This window comes from Budorcas taxicolor, chromosome 4 (genome assembly GCF_023091745.1).
Source record: "Budorcas taxicolor isolate Tak-1 chromosome 4, Takin1.1, whole genome shotgun sequence".
Classification (NCBI taxonomy): Eukaryota; Metazoa; Chordata; class Mammalia; order Artiodactyla; family Bovidae; genus Budorcas; species Budorcas taxicolor.
In genome coordinates this window covers 52,792,297-52,812,896 of record NC_068913.1, presented here as the reverse complement: position 1 = coordinate 52,812,896, position 20,600 = coordinate 52,792,297, and the positions used below count along the sequence as shown (strand labels likewise).

The window sequence follows — 20,600 nt, the reverse complement described above, 5'->3', positions numbered from 1 at the left end:
GCTAATGTCAACGATGGACAAGAAGAGATAAAAGTAGCCGAGGAATTGTGAGAAGACAGGGATCTCTTTGCATCCTTACAAATGGCATCAGGAAAAATGAGCCTCTGAGAAAGAGTGAATATTTTTTTTTCCTCAAGAAATTAAGAGAGAAGAGTAGTTGGTTTAGGATTAAGGATTCCTTCTATAACAGGAACTGGAAAGAAGGACAGGTAGAAATGCCATGGGTTTAGAAAGGAAGGGTGTGGAGATCAGTTACATAGAACTGACATATCTGATCAAGCAGAGGGACCACTGGTCTTGCTAAACAGAGTACCAGTGGGGGACACCACTAGATCAGCTTTAGTAACAATGATGACCACCATTTAATTCATTCTTCATCCTCTTTGCTTTAAAATATCAAATAAAACAGCTTTTTATTCTCGATAGTCCCCGAGTCCCAGCTCCTTACTGTTCTGCTGGCTTTTGCAACTGATTTAGATCTTCCTAGTCGTCTTATGCTAGGCAAAAACATCCAGCATCTCCTAAATTCCTGTACTTTAAGCTGACAAATGCAGTGAGTACTGTGAGTACATTAGTATATGACTGTCTCCTCCTGAATGTTTCCTGTATGTTGTTATCTATCCAACTACATGGTAAATTTCTTGATAATGGTGATTCTAAAAATTTTATTTTGGGATACTACACCAAGCACATTGATAGGCGTAAGGATAAGTTCTTATTGGTTGACTGTTTCAGAGATAAGTTTTGAAGTAGGCATGTCAGTTGCAAGAATTTTACTCAGAAAATGTTCTTTTCTGAGCTTCTCAGTCTCAGAGTTTGAGGAGATGATTATACAAGAGCAAGTTGTTGCTGTGAGGGACAAATAAAAATAATTAAAAGTGCTAGACTATCCTCACAGTCAAAATGAAAATTTTTTCCTATTTTCAGTGACTTCAGAGTTTCCAAGTTTTGTTATTGTTAAGCAAGTATTCACACCTTTGGAAAAGGCCAGTGAGAATCTCCAAAATTGAAGGTTTTATATTTTTAAGCAAGGAGGAATTTTGAGCACAGGAACACAAAATACCTACAGAGTCCTTGAGGGTTAGCAGCTGGAATCAGCTAATGACTTCCTCTGTGTACTGTCGGTAGCCCCATCTGCAAATACAAACATACATGATCCAATATGTTTTCACTTTGACTGCCAAAGCTGTTCTGTTTCTTAATGTACTACATCTAGATTTGGAACTGGAGATGAGGCGGGATATTTTCTTCCTCATTTTTGTGTTTCTTTTCAGCTTTAAAACCCACAAAGTACTTGCGTGTGTAATGATGCTTGGTGTCATAGGATTAGGCAGGTATGTGTAAATTTTCTCGGATAGGAAAAAGCACGCACAGCATAGTTCACATAGTTTTCTGATTTCAGTCTGTGGTTGAAAATATTCAGTCAGTGGAGTTGCATGAAGACTTTATCACAGGGAAGGGCATGGAGACAGGGCTATGCTGATAGAAAAGTTGTAACGAGCAGACACGAGTGAGCAAGTTCTGCTCAGATTCTTTACCCTGAGATCTCCTCTTTCAGGAACTTCTCCAAGTCTTGCTTATATGCCATACTTCGAATCTTAATTATAGTAAAAGGATTTTTAGACAAATTAATAGTTCTTTTAAAATACCATTGTGTATCCGTGTGTCCATTGACTTATCCTCCCATTGCTTTCTTTCCATGTATCCAAACTTCCCTTAAAATCCTCCTATATATTTGTAACTTCTGTAACCAGCACAGAAGATTTTGCTAGCTCAGAAAGAGGAATTAATGTAATTGGCCCCACATTAACTTACTTATCCGTTAAGGAGAGTTTAGTCGTATTTCATACTGTAAGAGTGATATCTCACTATTCTTCTTACCTGTTTAAATTTCCAGAATACCAACCATTTGCAGTTCTCCAATACCTTATTCTATAGCAACAGATTCTAGGCAGGCCAGCATTTGGATACCAAATAATTGGACTATCTTTATTTAGTGACTCACTCTCATGTAAAAGTACCTGGTTTGGAGCAGTAATTGGCTATATATTGTGTGTGGCGCAAGGTGGGGTGGGGGTATGAGAAGAGATCAGAGGTTTAGTATATCTAATTGGTTTCCACAAAGTTGTTGCAATCCTTTTGCAACCACAAAATGGTCTTCATTAGGTAAATATTTGTCAAGACAGCCATTACATACACATTGTAATAAAAAATATTTACTATGTAAGTTTAAGATGTAAAATCTGTTTGTGTTTTCCCTTCTACTACACAGTCTTCATGTTTAAGTCACTAGAAGAAAAAAAATGGGAGGGAAGTTGGCAAGAAGTTATTAAGAGGAAAAAAAACTTGGGAGGGAAATTGGCAAGAAATATGAAAAACTTGGGAGGGAAGTAAGCAAAGAAATGAGTTAACTCTTCTGGAAAATAAATTCCATCTTACAGATACCACAAGACTAATTAAATTTGAATTTGACCCCCGGATCTTCAGATCTGGCCAAAACTAACCTGCATTAAACAGAGGCTTAACTTTTGGGTGGTCAATCCACAATTGTAGGAGAATTCAGGAATGTTCACTTGGGAGATGTGTAAATAAAAAGATACCATACAAATTAACATTTGCATTCAGTAGTAGCCAAGATATAATAAACATTGAAAACAGATATTTGAAACACACTGAACTATGTTCCCTAAACCAGAATAAACCACACTAAGTGACTGTACCTTGAACCACCTGTCATTTTCTACTAATAGGTAATTAAGTTTGAAAGCACTGCCATTTACTTATTGTAATATGAAGCAAATACCTTTATTTTATAATACTATGGAACCAGGACCAAGCAGGAACACCATAGTGTTTCCTGAACTGACTGTTATTTCACATCATTTGAACCCTGGAACTTAAAAAATAAATACTAGCTAACATCCATTGGGAGGGCACAAGTCAGTAGTGCTGTGCTGAGTGTTTTGCACACATTGGTCCTTTGAATTGTCACTTTCTAGTTTTCTAGTGACAGCTTTCTGTAGAGCTTGCAATCGAGATGAGCCTGTGCTAAATTCTAAAATTATGAACTAACTTTTAGGAATTAAGATTGCGATTCTGGAACTAATTATTAACTTAAATGACAGTTCTGACATCTGTAAATCCAGAATAACCTGAAGACTGCCCTTCTTCCTAAGAGGTGGGCAAATCCACAGAACAGTAGTATAAAAATTTAATTATAACTGTGTGGGATCAAGCTAGCTCATGAATAGATAATGAAATTCAGAAAGTTAAGCCAGGCTTTCATATTAAAAAAAAAAAATTAGCTAAGTTTTCCAAAGGTCAAAGCCATGCTATATCTTATAGATAAGCCTGGTGTTTCATCCTCTTGAAGAATTCGTATTCTGGACCCCACACCCTTAGAGTTTTCTGTTTTGTTGCGATGGCTAATTAGACAAGATTGAGAGAAGATTTTACACTTATATTTAAGAGAACTTTAGACTTTACTATAAACTTAGTACCTGGTAATAATATTCATAAAGGCCTTTCCAGGAAGGGAAACTTAGTTTTTCTAAAAATTGAGTGTAAGTATTCTCTAGACAAAAATAACCTTTGAAACGGCAATTGTATTATCAAGAACATATTTGAGACCGAATCTGTAATACCTAATTTTTATTTAGAAGGTTTAAGTATTCATGATTCAAATTTCATAAATTAAAAATTTGATCTCAATAAATATTTATTGAGTTTCTACTGTGGACACAGTATATATTAGGCACTCTGAATACTGCCTGCAAGTATAACAAGGATCCTGTTTGTTATGAGTTTTTGACTTTTACAGTATTTTGGGGGAGAAATTATATACACATACACAAAACACACACACACACACATATTCACTTGCGTAGTAAATATCTTTGAGTGCAATCATTGAACAAAGGGCATCAAACTCTGGGGATTATTGGTGAATAGGAGCAATCCCTGTCCTCAAGGGTCTTTCATTCTGGTGAAGATAAGCAAGTAAAGCCAGTGCAGTTTGTTAAGTTCTAGGATATTGGTTAATGTAAGATTCTCGTGTGGTATATGGAAGCAGCGCGTAATCTGGTCTTAGATGGGTAGATGAGGTTTCCTTGAATGAAGTGGCAGCTAAAGTGAGAGATGATGGGTGAGTAAGAATCATCTGAATGAAGAACAAGAGAGCATTCCAGAAAGAGAACAGAATGTACAAGACCTGGAGCCAGCAGAGAACGTTCGTTGAACCTTTGTACCTAGAGTCAGTTTGGCGTGGCTGGGGTATAGGGTGAAATGGGCTGGAGTCGAACAAAAACAGTGCATTTTAAGGGGAACTCTAGGCAGTGCAGCAAGGGTAGAGTCTGGAAAAGAAGGGGTATATGGTGAGAGCTGAACTGGGAGAAAACAGTCAGATCATGATTTCTGTCTCCGCACTTGCCAGCGATTAAACCAAATAGCTAAAAAAGGCAGAAAGACAGAGTCCTCCACACTTGACTTTCATATTACATATACCTGGGGCAATCCAGTTCTCACGCAACACTCCAACTGCAAAGGATTCTGCGAAACGTGGTGCTTAGTGGGAGCACAGGTAGGAACCCTGGGCGGGGAGCAGGTGGTCCACAGTATCTTCCAGGTGACTTCCCTCACTGGTGGGAGTGCCATAATAAAAACTGTTTTAGGAAGATGTATCCAATGTAACACACAAACTGGAGGGAGATAATGGAGATGTGGTTAGACATTTATGAAATATTGTTATTCACATTTTAAAGTGTAAGAAGTGAAAATTTAAGAGACTTATTGGAGATCATATGTCTCATAATTGATGGGACCAGTGAGAGAATCCAGATCTTCTGACTTACCTTTTTTGCTATGCTTGATTAGGATTGTGTATTAGAAACTCTTAGACACTAATGCCTTCTGCATTGAACACTGCAGATTTTGAATTAGAACTTCAGACTGGTTAATCTCACTATGATTGTAACAGTATTATTAAACCATTGGGATTGTAAGGCTGCCTTTGTGAAAGAGGAGGTTATGACTTGTTTTCCTATAAATGACATATCAAGCTACCATATTCCTAAAATCTGTACTCCTGGATCTTGGGAAAATCACCTATGCTAACACACTTGAAATGTGTTTTAAATTTTTTCCTTAATATATATACATATGTATTATTGAAGTATAGTTGACTTACAGTTTTTCATGGGCACAGCAAGGTGATTCAGTTATACATGTACACATATATTATTTTTGAGATTATTTTCCTTTGTAAATTATTATAAAATATTGACTAGTTCACTGTGCTATACAGTAAACCTTTGTTGCTTGATGCATATCTTCTTTTTTAAATAGAAATCTAGCATTCTAGATTCTAGATTTCTAAATAGAATCTAGCATTCTATTCATATTAAGTCAAGCAAGTGGAATCAAAATGTCATAAGTTTTTTAGTTAGGCAAAAATTTGTAAGTTTTCTAAAATATACATTATATTATTTATATATGTATATACAAAAGCTTTTCTACTACACTTGATAAAGGCTTGAGAAAGAACATAAAAAAACCCACTTGAAATTTAAAGGTCAGGAAAACTTTTTTCATCTTCTCCCAAGTAAACTTTTTTCTTCTTGCCTTGGGGCAGAATCTTTGCTTCATGCCTCATGACCTCAAATTTAAAATATGGTAGGTGGCCAGGTAGGTGGGCAGTCAGCTCACGGGAGGAAGCCTGATCAGGGCAAGTTGAACAGCTGGTTCTCCAAAGTCACCTGTAGAGACAATAAGGATTTTCATAGGATTTCTCCAGAGGTGATGGGTGAGCTCAGCTCCTGAGGAGTCCTAGTTTCTAGAGACCTGTGAGGAACTCCAGAGCAGGACCAACTGCAAGGCAGCACAGTCATGTGCCAGTGAAGTTCTAAGAAATGAGTACTTTTCACAGATTGGATTTGTCCCAGCATCTTGAGTGCGTAGACCTAGAAGAGATAGTTAAGGAATGAGTAGATTCTTAAATGCCAATTCTTAGACCGGCTGAATCAAAATCATGTAGAGAGTTTTTCAAAAATAGGTTGTCAAGGATCATTCCAGAGAATCTGAAATCTGGAGTTCAGAAATCAGTAGTTAAATGAGTCTAATGTAGAGCTAGAATACAATAAATAAAATTATTTGTCTCAAGTATCTTTTCTAACTTTAATTCCTTGGAAACACTTACCCCGAAATACCTTGAAGCCCTGCATTTCAAAGGTCTTCCTGTAAAAATGCTTACATTATTAGTTTTCAAATACAAATATAGGCCTACACACATACAGAAATAAACATCAAAAGGCATAGAGATATTAACAGAATTATGTATATACTTTCAAGTTCATGTATAAAACCATGTATGTGTTTTTATATATATATATATCTCTGAGTATTAAACAATAGTTTAATATTGGTGACAAAGACTGTAACATCTATTATGATAGTGCTTTTTGTACTTATGTTGGGTCCAATAACAAATATATTGGAATTTCAGTTTATTTCAGTTTTCTGCTATGACTTAGTACCAAAGCCCAGTGAGAGAAGAGCTTTTATTTTTCAAGTTGATAAAACGTTCTCATTGCCTACGCTTTCTGATAAGGACTAATCTCTAGCCAATATTTGTATGCACAGTTATTTGTAATCAAGCTTGACTTGGGCCAACAGGCTATCATTCCTAATAAACAGAACTCCAATTTTTACTTTATGAATTTGTTCGTGTACATTTCCTGCTGTAGAAGTTAACTTCCTTCTGTTGATACATACCATGCAGAGCTACATGCACATTTACAGCAGCTATGTGCAAAAATGGTTAGTTCATTCTTTTTCTCTTTACAGTGTGCTCTTGGGCTTTCTCAAATTCTCTTCCTCTCCTTTCCCTTCCCCTTTCTCTGTTCCTCCAATACTTCTCTTCTCCTTCCTCCTCTTTGTCTAGTGTCCTTGTACATAAAGCACAATGCAAGTGCTTAATAATTCAGTTCAGTTCAGTCACTCAGTCGTGTCCGACTCCTTGCGACCCCATGAATTGCAGCGCGCCAGGCCTCCCTGTCCATCACCAACTCCCGGAGTTCACTCAGACTCACGTCCATCGAGTCAGCGATGCCACCCAGCCATCTCATCCTCTGTCGGCCCCTTCTCCTCCTGCCCCCAATCCCTCCCAGCATCAGGGTCTTTTCCAATGAGTCAACTCTTCGCATGAGGTGGCCAATTAAATATTAATAACAATGGCATTAACTGTCTAAAGATTGATGGTTACAAACATTCCTTATTAAATAGCATTGCTTCTAAAGTTCATGTTCTCTCAACCCAAGCTTCTTACCACAAGCAGCTGTATTGTCAAGGTTGTTCTGAAGAGTGATAATACAGGTATAAAACAAGGTTTATGGTATTTTCCTATCTACAAAGTCACAGGAAGCTCGAATGTACTCAGCAAATATTGCATAATTACACAGGGCCAGTTAATGTAACACTCCACCCTTTTTTAAAAGTTCTTTCTCTCTCAATATAATACCCTCTACTGTTTCTCTGATATGTTCAAGACAGAGTTAATGAGCTTTGTATTAGCAGTTCCTCTTTTAATAGCTTCTGATTTGTCTGGCTCAGTTGAATAATATCAGGTGATGAAATTTAGATGCACTAAAAAAAATAAAGTGGTACACATTTGTGTAAAAAGTATGTCTATAACATGGGGTATGTTATGTACTTCTAAATAATAAAATAAGTTAATCTTTATTGGACTTTTATTATAATATCACTTTGACCCTCTCTGGTACTCTTTATTGAAGTATTTTCAAGTGCTTTACAATCTCAAACAGACTTAATATATTATGTGCACAGAATCCTTTGAAGTTGACATTTGCTTTTCTGACCAGCATGCTGTAAAGGAAGTTAGCCAAAAGAACAGGTTCAAGCAGGCATAAAAATCACAGGTTAAAATGCAGATTGCTGCACTCTGGTCTGTTTCTTCTGAGTAAGAATAGGTGCAGCAGTTTTTACAAGCTCCCTAGGTGATTCTGAAATAATTGATCTGAAATAATTCTGAAAATAATTGGTCAAAATAAATGACTTTGAAAACCAATGATCCAGATATTTGATTTTATTTTTAGGTAAACTGCTGAGAAATTTATTAAAATGGCAGTGTAGGGTGGTTACAAAGAAATATTTTTCAAGGTCTCCTTTAATGAGAAAACTAATTGATCACACTTTTTAAAAGTTTATATTTGATTTATTTTGACTTAGGTTAAAAAATCTCAATAATTAATTTTTGTATAAGAAATCATATCATGTCCTCTAGCTTGTGTGTGTATGTGGGTGCTCAGTCGTGTCTGACTCTTTGCGACCCCATGAACTGTAGCCCACCAGGTTCCTCTGGTTCATGGGATTCTCCAGGCAAGAATACTGTAGTGGGTTGCCATGCCCTTCTCCAGGAGATCTTCCCAACCCAGGGATCGAACCCTGGTCTCCTGCATTGCAGGCAGATTCTTTACCATTCTAGCTACCTGGGAAGCCCAGCCCTGTACTTTAATTCCAATCAATGATTTCCTCCAACAGTTTTTATGGGTAACTCCAAGAGAACTCCAGAGAAGTTGCAGGTAAAGAGAAATCGTTTGTCTCTGAGTTCAAAGCTTCTCTGAGCAGCTCATGCTCTGTACTGCTTTTTAAACTCATAATAGCACCAAGGCTGAAAACCAACACCCTTAAGATAAATATAGCACTAGATTGGAGTGCCTTTAGTAATCAGCAAAGATAAATGTTTAACAGTGTATTCAAAACAAAGTGTTTTATGTTAAATCAAATAGAAGCTAAATACTAATAAAGAACTCTACAAATGAACAATAAATTAATCAGAATAAGTACTCACATTAGCAGGATATTGATGTTATTAATGTATTTGATCTTAAAGTACTAGGCTTATTCACAATTCTCTTCAGTCTACCCCTACTATTTTGTTTCAATCTGAACAGCTTTCTATTAATTATAAACTTTGAGATACTTACTAAATTATCCACATTGATGCATTTTTCTTCAAAAATGATTTCATTCCAGAAAAGAAAGTCAAATGTGTTGGCTCAGAACATAAAATCTTTTTCAGATGCAGGAATCTTTAGTTTCATGTTTTACAATGTCATCTGTATCACTAGCTTCTGTTCTAGATTTGGAAACATCCATTTGACAATATCCCTGTTTTCTTCATTGTTAGAGCTCTGGAAGAATTTTAAGAACATTTCACTAAATCCTCAACATCATTCTTCATACACCCCAAGCTTCAAGTAGTCATTATTACAAATGTGATACATACCCCTCCAATCCATTTAAATGAATTAACACTATATATATATTTATCTATAAATGATACTTAATAGTTTTTTGTGGCTTCAAAATTTGTGTAAATAGTATAATTTGTACACATCATTCTTCAACTTGCTTTCTTTGCTCCTATTACCTTTTTGAGGTCTAGCTTTACTACTTAGATGTAGAAATTCTATTTCATTCTTTTCATTTGCTATATGGTGCTTATGTGTAACATTTTATTTATTCACCCTGTTATTGACATGCATTTAGGTTGTTCTAATATTTCCCTCAGCCAGTTCAGTTGCTCAGTCATGTCTGACTCTTTGCAACCCCATGGACTGCAGCACACCAGGCTTTTCTGTCCATCACCAACTCCTGGAGCTTACTCAGACTCATGTCCATCGAGTCAGTGATGCCATCCAACCATCTCATCTTTCATCCCCTTCTCCTCTTGCCTTCAATCTTTCCCAGCATCAGGGTCTTTTCCAATGAGTCAGTTCTTTGCATCAGGTGGCCACAGTATTGGAGTTTCGGCTTCAGCATCAGTCCTTCCAATGAATATTCAGGACTGCAGTCCAAGTGACTCTCAAGAGGCTTTTCCAACACCAAAGTTCAAAAGCATCAGTTCTTTGGCACTCAGCTTTCTTTATATTCCAACTCTCATATCCATACGTGACTACTGGAAAAACCATAGCTTTGACTAGATGGACCTTTGTTGGCAAAGTAATGTCTCTGCTTTCCAATATCACTAGATACTGCCAAACTGCACTTTAAAGCAGCTGTTTTGGTTTATACTACCACTAGCCATTTATGAGTGTTCCTATTTCCTCAATCTTTGAAAGTGCTTCTTACTAACAGAGGCTTGAAGTTTTACCATTCTAAGTTGTAAAAAGTCGTATTTCTTTTTTCCACTTTTATGTACTTTTGACTGTACTGGGTCTTCGTTACTGCATGGAGGCTTCCTCTAGTTGCAGAGATTGGGAGCTACGTTCTAGTTGGGGGTACATGGGCTTCTCATTAGAGTGGCTTCTCTTATTGCAGAGCACAGGATCTAGGCACATGGGCTTCAGTAGCTGTGGCACGTGGGCTCAGTAGCTGCCGATTGCTGACTCCAGGGCATGTGGTGTCAGTAGTTGCTTTACGGGGCTCATTGGTTGTGACTTGCAGGCCTTAAAGCATTCAGGCTTCAGTAGCTGTGGTGCATGGGCTCAGCAGTTGTGGCGCATGAGCTTTAGTTGCTGCGTGGTATATGGAATCTTCCCGGACCAGGGATTGGATCTGTGTTCCCTGCATTGGCAGGCAGATTCTTATCCACTGTGCCACCAGGGAAGTCCCCATATTTCTTTACTGTTCTGATTTGCAATTCCCTGACTGCTTGTGAGGTTATATTTGTTTGCTGTTTGACTTCATATCCTGTGTCAATTGTTTTGCTAAGTTTTTAGTAGCTGAGAGATTTGCCTTATGCACCACTGTTGTGGTGTATACCACTGTTGTAGGGAATGTAATTGAATGAGGGTCCATCGCTGTGAGTTGAATCATTCATTTTCAGAGTTTGTTTTGAGACTACTCCTTCCACAGGCTGCTTTCCATTATTGATCAAGTATGGCATGGATACTGCAGCAGATCTTGTGTCTGAAAGACATGGGACTTATTTATTTACAGATTTTGGCTCAGAGACTTCTAGATGGCTCTGTCAAACCTTGCTTAGATTGTGCAGTGTTTTAATGTCTTTCTATTCAAGCTTCTGTCCTTTTCTCCTTCACTTGGGAGTTGAAACTGCATTGAGGTCTCACAGCTCTCCCAGCCTTCCTTGCCTCCCTTCCTATTTTCTTTTATACAAGTATTTCCCATAATAAGATAATATCATGTTTAATACTTTCTTGGTATCCTCAGCTTGGAAGGGCTGGACTAAGACAGTTAAATACATTGCATTACTATCCTTTATGGATGGGAGGTGATGCAATGTATATTTTGCTCTAAGATCTTTTGTTAAATAGACTTTTGACTTTCATCTAACAAATTGTATCTGTGCATTTCTTTATGGTTTGTTCTTTGTCTTTTGTTTAAGATATTCTAACACAAATGATAAAAATATATATTTTATATATTCTTAGTATTTTTAGCTTCATTTTTTACATCTAGGGCTAAAAACCGCTGGAATTGATTTTTGTATTTGTTGTGAGCTAGGGGTCTAATTTTATCTTCCATAGAGAGATCCATTTGTCCCAGGATCATTTTTTGAGCAGTTTCTCCTTTCCCTATAAATTATCACTCTAACACTTTTATGCTAGGTTCTGATCTACATGTTTGTTTGTGAAATATTTATTCTGTTCCATTCATCTATCTGTTTAATCTCACATCACAATCTACTTTTTAAATGACAGTATTTATTGTCATTGTTCAGGTGCTAAGTCATGCCTGAATGTTTGTAACCACATGGACTGTAGCACGCCAAGTTCTTATGTCCTGCACCATCTCCTGGAGTTTGCTCAAGTTCGTGTTCATTGAGTTGGTGATGCTATCTAACCATCTCATCCTCTGTCATCCCCTTCTCCCTTTGTCTTCAGTCTTTCCCAGCATCAGGGTCTTTTCCATTGAGTTGGCTTTTTACATCAGATGGCCAAAGTGTTGGAGCTTCAGTAGCAGTCCTTCCAATGAATATTCAGGGTTGAGGGTTAATGAATGTGTTCTGGTGTCTTATTACAGTTTGTCAGCCTGGCCAGAGAGGTAAGTTGGGGGCAGACTTGGTAAAGTTGGATGAGGAAGACATGAAGTTCTCAGGCATGGAGCCACATCTTAACTCAAAATCCAGGTTTTTCATTAAGTTGTCCCTGGTAGGCTGCAGATTGTAAGCTCCTGAAGGCAGAGGATTAATCTTAACTATCTCTAAGTTGCCTAAAACACTTTACTCACTGTTTGGAACATATGCCTATAATATCTTAAACCTGTCCTGGCTCCCAAAGCATAGAACAAATTATAACTCTGCCTTTGTCCTTGAGAAGCTCACAGTCTTTGAGGATAAAGATAATGTAAACAGACAATAAGAAAAGAGATGAAAGCTCTTACATAGGAACATAAATGGCTCTTAAAACACATAGGAACATGCCTTTTAACGTAATGGAAGACTTTATGGAGGATATTAAATTTTTATTGACCTTAAAGGAATTTGCCAGATTAAGAAGCAGAGGAAAGTTATCCAGATAGAGGGACCAGAAGGTGCAATTGGTGAAAGATATGGTAAATTTGGAGCACAATAAAACTTCAGTGTGGTTAGGGGTCAAGATGTATTTGGAAGAGTGCTGGGAGGTGAGGATGAAGAAGTGAGCTGGGAAAAGTTTTGTATGCCATCTTTTGAAGGATCCAGTATATATTTTTGTTTGTTTGTTTTGTGATGTTTTAAACAGGGGTGTGACATGATCAGTTGGATTGAATGAACTTGAATTGTTTAGAGTGTTCTTTGGTCCAGCTGTCCCCTATCAAGTGAGAAAAAATTAGACTTTTCTGTATTTTAGGGTCATGGGATACAATGAGCCTTCTCGGTCAGTCTGCTCTCATTATGTTATATCAACAGGACTGAAGAGGATAAACCTTTGGAAAGTGAGACAACTTGTTTGTTAAGGACTCCATTATCTTTCACATATTTTTAACTTTTTTTTGATAAGAGAAATAGTAATCTAATTCATAAAATAATAATCTTCTTTTCCTTATTGCAGACTTCTCTTTTCTTAGCACCATAATAGTGGATGATAGAGATCAAGCTGAATAAACACCTGCATATTTGTATGCATGCCACACACAGTCACATATGTATTATACGTGCACATATATGTACATGTATATGCACATATATACAGATGTGTAAAAATGCAATCTGTATGTGTTTGTATATTTGTGTATATTCAAATGTATGTGTATGTCTATACTCCAGTCATTATAATGAATATTTTAAATAGCGGTTGTAATAACTTCTGTTTAGATATACTAATAAATGAAGATATTTTATATACCATTAAAATATTATTGAGGAAAGTAGTGCTAGAGGATAAAGTCTTATCTAATACTTAAAACAACTTCAGTTTGCTAAAACAACAAACAACACCTTTATATTTCATATCAGATTAGATCTTTTTAAAATACGTTTGAAGATCTCTCCTCTTAAGCTAAATTTAGCCCAGGCCCCAATTTTTTAAGTTTTGCTATTGAAGATCTGTAAAAATCCATTAAAATTTTAGGAAATACATGTAAGACCTTCTAATATTACTCTTCTTCCACTCAAACTTTTTTCTTTTTCTTTTTTTTTTTTTATAGTTGCTTAGCTTCTTCTTAAGTCATAGGTTCTAATGAGAATGACAAAACATGTTAGTTATGCTTGCTAAAAATTTAGATATAATACTGAAGCAACTTAGCAGCAGCAGTAGCAGCAGCAAGCCAGGTAAGTTGAAAACAAATACTTGGAAAGGTAAAATCTCCTGACTGACTATAAATTATTTGAAACCTAGAATGCTTCATATAACAATCTGTAGAACATGACTATACTCAGTAGAAGATTTTTAGCTCTAAATACCTTTATTATTAAGAAACAAGGCTAAAAATACACAAAATTTATATTTTTCTTGAGAATTTTAAAGAAGGAACTAAATAAAAAGTTAAAACTTAGGGAGTAAGTGATGATCAAAATTTAATTTAATGAAGGAGAAAACCAACAGAGAATTGAAAGACTTAATATAATTCCTAAAGCCAGTTATTTGAAAAGACCAATAAAATTGTTGAATCTACCCTTATTTGTAGTAAAGAAAAGACTTACAGTATTAGGAATAACAAGGAAGCTTAAGCAAAAATATGAGCAAGATTAAAATTATTATTAAAAGTTAATGCAATTCTGTTGACGCAGATTTAAAACTTGGAGGAACTGGATGATTAAGGAAATACAAATGATCAAAATTGAAGAAAGAAACAAAAAAAAACTTGAATAGACAGATTATCACTGTAAAGATAGTTCAGTGTGTATTACTTAAAAAGACACTATCAGTAGATAATTGCATAGCTGGATTGTATTTCACCTTTAATAGCATAACTTCCTATATTATTTAAACTATACCAAATTATAGACAAAAATGAAAAACTCTTCATTTTCTTAAGAGAGAAGATTAATTGTATCAAAATCTGAAAAGTTATATAAAAAAAGACTAGCTAATCATACTTAGAAATATAGATATTTAAATAAAATAGTATTAAATAAAGTATTAATAAATAGAATTCAGCATAGTATGAAAAGATGATCAAGATTCATGAATAGAAATATAAGTGCGTCAAAATAAACAATCTATAAATATGATATATTAATAAATTGTATATTGACAATGAAGAAAACCATGTAACAAGGTCAGTGGATGCTAAAAGAGTCTTACATAAATTTAGCAGTGATTTGTAATAAAAATTCAAAGTAAGAATAGAAGAAAACTTCATTTTAAAAAACTTCATAACTTTTTTTAACCAAACATTCCAAAGTAAGCATTATTTTAAATGGTAAAATTTAATTGTTTGTCTTAAAAAAAGAGCATTACATGTTTCTGAAAAAAAATGTTCACCTAAAAAACCCCCAAGAGATTCTAACAAAAGCAGAGAGCAAAACTCTGCCAGAATTGATAAAGGAATATGATAAGATGGCTGAATAGTAGATAAGCATATAAAAATAATTAGCTCTTCTCTATGTTAGCAGCAACAATCTCGAAATGGAAATAAAAAGCTCTTCAATTCATACTAGTAGAAAATGATAAAATACTTAAGCATAAATTTAATAGGAAACTTACAGAACATGTATATAGAAGATCAGAAAATCTTACTGAAAGATCTAAAACAAGAACTGAATTAATCGAAAGATCATGATTTTTAATAAGAGGTGGCATCCTAAGAGGGTCTTCCCAGATGGTGCTAGTGGTGAAGAACCCCGCCGACAGTGCAGGAGACACAAGAGCTGTGGGTTTGATCCCTGGGTTGGGAAGATCCCTTGGAGTGAGTGCATGGCAACCCACTCCACTGTTCTTGCCTGGAGACTCCCACAGACAGATGAACCTGGTGGGCTCCGGTGCATAGGTCACACAGAGTCAGACACGACTGCAGCAAGTGAGTAGCACCAGCAGCATCCTAAGATGCAAATTGCACTCAAACTTATGTGTATATTTAATGAAATTGCAAATACATCTGAATAAGGTTATTTTCAGGATTTTACTAAAGTATATTTCATGTGGGAGGAAATACCAAAAGGAGTTTAGAGTCCACGCTTTATAGACAAATTACCTTAGTTTGAATCCTGACTCTGTTGTTTTTTGGCTGTGTTATCTTTGGAATGACATTTACCTTTACTAACTTTGAATTTTCTCATATTTTTAAGGGGGATAGGATTGTGATGAGCATTAAAAAAGTTAATACTCATAAAGGACTTAAAATAGTACCTGATACCTAGTAAACATTCAATATACATTAGCTGTTATTAGCATTCTTACTTACATTGTTATTATTGTTAATACTGTTATATAGGAGACTGAGCAAAAAGAGACCACAATTTATGAAGAAGGATTGTGCTTTGTTACATATTAAATCTTACTTAAAGCCATTAAAAAACCTAAACACTAAAAACTCAGCAGAATATTATTATAGAAATAGAAGGAACCAAATAGTCCTGAAGTAGATCTTTGGAAATGTGAGATGATTATAGGTGATATGTAAATTAATTGAAAACATCATTTATTTAATAAATCATGTTTACTATAATAGTAAAAGAAAATAAGACTAGATTCTTATCTCATACCTTGTATAAACATAATAGCTATTGTAGGTGATGATTTGAGGAAAAGGGTACTCTCAGATCTTGCTGGGGAAACTGTAACTTTGGAAGTATAACATTTAGATGTTGTTTTGTAAAGGATTCTGGCAATAGCCTCTCTTAAAAAGAAAGAAGACATACCTATGGGCAAGCTATCCTACTCATGAGAATATATCTTATAGAAATAAAATCACAAAATCTCAATGATTTATGTACAACGGTTTTATCAGACTTTCTTTTTTTTTTTTTTTTTTTTTTTTTGGTATCAAAAGCCAGGAAGGGTCATAGAACACTTGATAGAATTATATAATTTGAAATACAAAATCTTACACTTCCAGTCCAGTCTAGTCCAGACTGCAAAAAAATTTGGACAAGTGAATTCAAGCTGCTTTCCTTGAAAGCAGCTTATGTCCATCTATTTTCTTATAGAATTCTGATGTTGACTCATGAAGAAGGTTACTGTAGTGTTGATTGCTAAAGTATTTATTTGTCTAACTAGGTGTTCTTCATTTAGTAGTATCTTAGTTAATTAGCAGAAAAATGTGGGGGGCTTAAAAATAGTCTTCTTGTTTATTTGTACTGCTAAAAACATATGATAGTGGCAATTGCAAATCAAATACTACAGAATCATCCTAAAAGTGTGAAAACATTTCTTGGAACAGAGGAGGTAAAGCATTGACCTTCCCTAGGCCCCCCTTGATTATTTTATATTGAGGAGATAATAAGATGAATAAAACTATCATAGCACAGGATAGCATGGGTAGATCCCCTGGAGAAGGAAATGACAACCTGCTCCAGTGTTCTTGCCTGAGAAATCCCATGGACAGAAGGGCCTGGCAGACTATATAGTCCGTAGGGTCGTGAGAGAAGTGGACACGGCGACTAAACAACAACAAAATGTTAGATAAAATTAAACAGCCATCTTCAAAGTGGTAGCATTTGGAAAGTATCTAGACCTAATCTGCTGTCACTCTTAAGAACCTTGAACTTTAAGTTTCAAAATATGTGACTGTGTACATAGCAACCTCAACAAAAGTACACTTGGTGAAGACATACAAAGTTAGGACTTGAACATAGGACTTCCAATTCTCAGTCCAGTTCTTTTCCCCTGCATTATCCCTTGTACATTTTTATGATAATATGAATAAAGGCTATATTTTCAGGCTAATTAGAATTTGCTTTTCCTTTAGTAGGAGAGTGGGGTATAGTATTACATCAGGTGAACATTTTATTCAGGGCCAAATGGAAATGAATGATGTATACAAATCATTGGTAAACGTCTCTTTCTAAAACTGTACATCACCAGTGTTTGAGTGTGATTTATGGACCAAGCTCTTTGTATTAAATTACTTCAAATTTTTGAACCTGTTAAGGGAAGGTACTATTATCCCCTTGTATAGATGGAGAACTGAAGGCCAGAAGAGACTTGCCCAATGCTACTTATCTAGTTATTAATGGAAACAGCTGGAAAATAGGTCACTGCGTTCTGTGATCAATGTTGCTATACATATTTTCTATTTCGTTTTAAGCTTTGTTTTAGAATTAAAAATATTCCACTTAGATTGGCACATTTCATCTCTTTTATTTATATTTTTTGAATTTCTTTGTACATGCCATATTTCTAATTCTCATACTGAGCACTTTTATAAAAGATGGGCTATATTTGCACCCAGGTTATGGTTAGGGGAATTAAATTACAAAGCTGTTAAGTAACTGAGATTTCACAATAGTTTATAGACCAGGGTTCAAATCCTGAGTCCCATGCCATCCAGTTGAGTATTCCAGCTTTGTTCTTTATTGAACAGTCACCTCTAGCATGGTTTACATGACATCCCAACTGCTTTCTAAATGGGCACCACAAACATCATTCAGATTTCAGCTCACCAGTGACCTGGGGGCAAGGATGCTTCATTTCTTCATGGCATTTTCCAAGAATGCAGCCAGCCTGGAAATTCTCCCAAGTATGAGTGTAAGTTTCACACTGAGAAATCCCATTCTGTCTAAGCCAGACCAAAGAAGGTGACTGACTCACCACATTCCAGGCAGGCCTGGGCATCCCAGGGATGCAGGCATGGCTTACTGACAGAGTGCTGAGCATCCCAGGCACAGGGCAGAGTTCACTGTCATAGGAGCTTAAAATTTGATACTGTTCTGAAAATAAAAAGGAAACAGTAGCTTGTATTATAATTGAAATAGAGTAACTTGATACCGAGAAACCATTTAAGCAGTTCCTTCCTTAAATCTTAATGCATTTAATTCCTTTTCTTAATGCATTTACTCCTTTCCCTGGACCAGCTCCAAGTCAGGATTTGAGGAGTGGTACTCAAAGAAAGTGCTATTTCTGGTCTTTTTTGGAGGAATTTGATGATATTCCATTCAGTCTGAGTGTGAAAAGCTTGAGCTCACTTGAGGATCTTCTGATTTCTTTCTCTAGTGTTATGTTTCAGCCTGTTCATGTAGGAAAGAAGGAAGAGATTTTTCAGTTTCCTTCTCCCTCCTATTTCCTTGGCTTGTTGAAAGGATGAGTATTACAGGCTCCTGTGAGAGATATTTGGCTGAAACAATCTCTTATATATTGTCTTAAGAAAATTATTGTAATAAATTGCATTTGTATTCTTTGGACATTCGAATTCACCAGGGATATTTGCTAAAGTGTCAACTATGGTTCCTTGTCTTCTATCATTTCCTATCTTCCCCTTCATTTTTCTTGTCTTTATGCTGCCACTATCTTCCTGCTTTGTCCTATTGATATCTGCTTCTTCTGACAATTATTCTTTTCCCCATTTTCTTTCTTCCCTGTACACCTTTCTTCATTTTCTTTTTCTTATATATACCTGTTTGTAGCTTAATATTTGTTTACCTTCCCTTCCTCCATTCACTCCTCTTTCCTTCCTTCATGCCACAAATCTTTGTTAAATTTTTGCACTGGGCTAGGATTCTTCTGCACCCTCCAAATGTATAATTGTGTTACAATCATACCATCAAGATAACTACTGATATCTCTAAATTTTAAAAATTATAAATTTTATCTGATTTAACTAAAACTGTATTGAATTCAAATTTGGAAAAAAAAATAAGCTCCAATAATTTTGGCAACCTCTGGCTTTTTCAGATTGTGTTAGAAAATGTGCCTCCTTTACAAAAGCCTACACTCAATTTATTCATATATGAAAAAGTACTCATTTTTTCCCCCTAAAAGATTTAATTTTCTAAAAGGGAATGGAATACGGGTAAGGGAAAGATGGTACAGTAGAGAAGAAATACACCTGTGAGTTGTTTCACCAATTGCTCTAGATCGAGGGCTGAGGATGTGCTGCGTAGAACAGCTTAGGTAAGGCTTCAAGGTCGAGGTGCTCCTGGGTGTGCTCCTTCAGCAAGACTGACTTAAAACAGGGGTGTGGAATGTAGCTGCAATCCTTGTAATTTGGATGGAATCATAGGTATGTGGTCTGGTTCATAAGTTGAACCAAAAAAATTTGGTCCAGTAGAAAGAAATGAAGCACTTGTTTTCCTGGGTCTTCTAACTATGGAAGGTCCTGCTCACTGCAGTGCTATATGGGTCTCAGTGGTCTCCTCCAGTGCCCGAGTAGCCAGCACCCCTGGGTCCTGCTGTATCTTCTCTTACATGTCAGTGTTTTTTTTTTAAACCACATTAAAAAAAAAAAAATCATGTTTGGTCCTCTTAGGTCAAGAGTATTGACAACAGCAGTTCCTTGGAGGCAGTGGCTGGCATGATTTCAGCCTACAGGAGCTGCAAGCTAGTTCATAATATAAATGATTGCTTATGAATTTACCAGCTATAAATTTACAGTTTTGTATATGAAGTTTTATTTAACTTTCATGTGGTAGATAACAGAAACAATAAAAGTAAACATTTTGGCAGTTTAAATATAGATAACGTTAGTGTCAGATCAAGGAGAACAGATGAACTACTTTTGGGTTGTGAAAGAAAAAAGACTTGAAGAGTATTTTTAAGAGAGAAGAAGGTAGTAACAAAAGAAAAGAGAAATTATATGGGGATGAAAAAAGAAAAGGCAAAGACCTTGTTTTGAGCTAAAGTCAGAATTGTCGTTGGTTAGTTGCTAGTCGTGTTCAACTCTTTTGCAGCCCTGGACTGTAGTCTGCCAGGCTCCTCTGTCCATGGGATTTCCCAGGCAAGAATACTGAAGTGGGTTACCATTTTCTTCTTTACAGGATCTTCCCAATCCGGGATTGAATTTGTGTCTCTTGTATTGGCAAGCTGATTCTTTACCACTGAGCACCTGAATACTATTCACCTGACTCTTCTCATTCTCAAGCCTCAGGGCAAACTTCATCTATTCCGGAAAGCCTTCTAGCATTTTCTACCTACTTTATAATACTTCTATATTCAGAAGAATTAATTTGCCAATTAACTGTGTATTGTTTTAGCTTAAAAAGGTTAATTGATTCTTTGGGATGTTTTCTAGCTTTCTTCAGAATCATGGCTTATCTTCTGAGTTAG

The 20,600-nt window shown here is 35.9% G+C and overlaps 1 protein-coding gene across 1 annotated transcript in view; it reads left to right on the top strand.

Moving 5' to 3' along the window:
* CFTR (CF transmembrane conductance regulator) overlaps positions 1-20,600 on the top strand; it is a 181,152-nt gene that overhangs the window by 75,295 nt on the left and 85,257 nt on the right. The gene's annotated exons all lie outside the window — the stretch shown is intronic.